Below are 3,000 nucleotides of genomic sequence, written 5' to 3'. Positions count from 1 at the left end.
GCAAGTGCACTCCTAAATCCCCATCGCCTACTTAACTCATCCTCCACGCACCTCCCCTCTGGTAACCATCGGTTTGTTGCCTATAGTTAAGAATCTGCTTTTTGGTTTGCCTCTCTATTCTTTTTTTCCCTTTGCTCATTTCTTTAGTTTCTTAAAGTGCACATATGAGTGGAATCATATGGCATTTGCCATTCTGACTTATTTCCTTAGCATTATACTCTCTAGCTCCATCCACATCATTGCAAAATGGCAAGATGTCATCCTTTTTTATGGTTGAGTAATATTCATTATATATATGTGTATATATATATATTTCATCTATAACATGACTTCTTTTTTTTAAAATTCAATTAGCCAACATATTAGTATCAGATGTAGTGTTCAATAATTCATCAGTTGCTTATAACACCCAGTGCTCATCACATCACATGCCTTCCTTAATACCCATCACCCAGTTACCCCATCCCCCACTAACCGACCCTTCAGCAACCCTCAGTTTGTTTCCCAGAGTTAAGAGTCTCTCACGGTTTATCTCTCTGTCTGATTTCTTCCCATTCATTTTCCCTCCCTTCCCTTATGATCCTCTGCACTATTTCTTATATTCCACATATGAGTAAAACCATAAAAATACGGAACACTTCATGAATTTGTATGTCATCCTTGTGTAGGGGCCATGCTAATCTTCTCTATATCATTCCAATTTTAGTATGTGTGCTGCCGAGGTAAGCACTATACCACAGCTTCTTTATCCACTTATCTGTCGATGGACATCTGGGCTCTTTCCATAGTTTGGCTATTGTGGACACTGCTGCTATAAACTTTGGTGTGCAGGTGCCCCTTCAGATCACTACATTTGTATCTTTGGGGTAAATACCTAGTAGTGCAATTCCTGGATCATAGAGTAGGTCTATTTTTAACTTTTTGAGGAATCTCCCTACTGTTTTCTACAGTGGCTGTACCAGTTTGCATTCCCACCGATAGTGCAAGGGTGTTCCTTTGTCTCCACATCCTTGCCAACACTTGTTTCTTGTGTTTTTGGTTTTAGCTACTTTGACAGGTGTGAGGTGATATCTCATTGTAGATTTGATTTGTATTTCTCTGATGATGAGTGAGGTTGAGCATCTTCTTATGTGTCTGTTGGCCAGCTGTATGTCTTCTTAGGAAAAATGTCTATTCATGTCTTCTGCCCATTTTTTAATTGGATTATTTTTTGGGGGGTGTTGAATTCTATAATTTTTTTTTTTAATTTTGGAAACTAACACTTTATCAGATGTGTCATTTGCAATTATCTTCTCCCATTCCGAAGGTTGCCTTTTAGTTTTGTTGATTGTTTCCTTTGTTGTGCATAAGCTTTTTATTTTGATGAAGTCCCAATAGCTTATTTTTGCTTTTATTTCTCTTGCCTCTGGAGACATATCTAGAAGGAAGTTTATGGCCAGTGTCAGAGGGGTTACTGCCTGTGTTCACCTCTAGGATTTTGATGGTTTCAGGTCTCACATTTAAGTCTTTAATCCATTTTGAATTTATTTTTGTGTATGGTGTAAGAAAGTGATCCAGCTTCATTCTTTTGCATGTTGCTGTCCAGTTTTACCAACACCATTTATTGAAAAGACTGTCCTTTTTCCTTTGGATATTCTTTCCTGCTTTGTTGAAGATGAATTGACCATATAGATGTGGGTTCCTTTCTGGATTTTCTATGCTGTTCTATTATTCCATGTTTTTGTTTTTGTGCCAGTACCATACTGTCTTGATCACCAGAGCTTTGTAATATAATTCAAAGTCTAAAATTGTGATGCCTCCAGCTTTGCTTTTTCTTTTTCAAGGTTGCTTTGGCTATTCGGGGTCTTTGTGATTCCATGCAAATTTTAGGATTGTGTGTTCTTGCTCTGTGAAAAATGCTGGTGGTATTTTGATAGAAATTTCATTAAATGTGTAAATTGCTTTGGGTAGTATAGACAGTTTAACAATATTTGCTCTTCCAATCCATAAACACGGAATGTTTTTGCATTTCTTTGTGTTCTCTTCAATTTCTTTAATCAGTGTTTTATAGTTTTCAGAATACTGGTCTTTCACTTCTTTGGTTAGGTTTATTCCTAGGTACATTTCTTTGTGTTCTCTTCAATTTCTTTAATCAGTGTTTTATAGTTTTCAGAATACTGGTCTTTCACTTCTTTGGTTAGGTTTATTCCTAGGTATCTTATTGTTTTTGGTGCAATCGTAAATGGGATTGATTCCTTAATTTCTCTTTCTGCTGCTTTACTGGTATATAGGATGAAACAGATTTTTGTATGTTGATTTTGTATCCTGAGATTTTATTGAATTTGTTTATCAGTTCTGGCAGTTTTTGGGTGGAGTCATTTGGGTTTTCTACATAGAATATCATGTCATCTCCAAAGAGTGAAAATTTGACTTCTTCCATGTTGATTTGGATGCCTTTTATTTTTTTGTGTTGTCTGACTGCTGTAGCTGTGACTTCCAGTACTATGTTAAATAATGGTGAGAGTGGCCATCCCTGTCTTGTTCCTGACCATGGAAGAAAAGCTCTCAGTTTTTCCCCATTAGCTGTGGGTTTTTCATATATGGCCTTTATTATGTTCAGGTATGTTCCCTCTAAACCTACTTTATCATGAGTGGATATTTTACTTTGTCAGATGCTTCTTCAGCATCTATTGAAATGATCAAATGATTCTTATCCTTTCTTTTATTAATGTGGTATATCATAGTGATTGATTTGTGAATACTGAACCACACTTGCAACTCAGGAATAAATCTCACTTGATCTTGGTGAATGATTCTTTTAACGTATTGTTGCATTCTGTTTGCTAGTATTTTATTGAGAATTTTTGCATCCATGTTCATCAGGGATAATGGCCTGTAGCTCTGTTTTTTAGTGGAGTCTTTATCTGGTTTTGGTGTCAGGATAATGCTGGCCTCATAGAATGAATTTGGGTTTTTCTTCCTTTTCTATTTTTTTGGGAATAGTTTGAAAACAATAGGTAT

The 3,000-nt window shown here is 36.1% G+C and overlaps 1 non-coding gene across 1 annotated transcript; it reads right to left on the bottom strand.

Moving 5' to 3' along the window:
- Positions 1-623: 623 nt before the first annotated feature.
- LOC113263315 (U6 spliceosomal RNA) lies at positions 624-730 on the bottom strand. Its single transcript, XR_003319126.1, has one exon. It is a non-coding gene; the product is annotated as a U6 spliceosomal RNA (small nuclear RNA).
- Between the last annotated feature and the right edge of the window lie 2,270 nt (positions 731-3,000).

Source organism: Ursus arctos, unplaced genomic scaffold (genome assembly GCF_023065955.2).
Source record: "Ursus arctos isolate Adak ecotype North America unplaced genomic scaffold, UrsArc2.0 scaffold_9, whole genome shotgun sequence".
In the NCBI taxonomy this organism is placed as follows: Eukaryota; Metazoa; Chordata; class Mammalia; order Carnivora; family Ursidae; genus Ursus; species Ursus arctos.
Note: the sequence above shows the minus strand (reverse complement) of the source record. Positions and strands in the feature narration are given on the sequence as shown.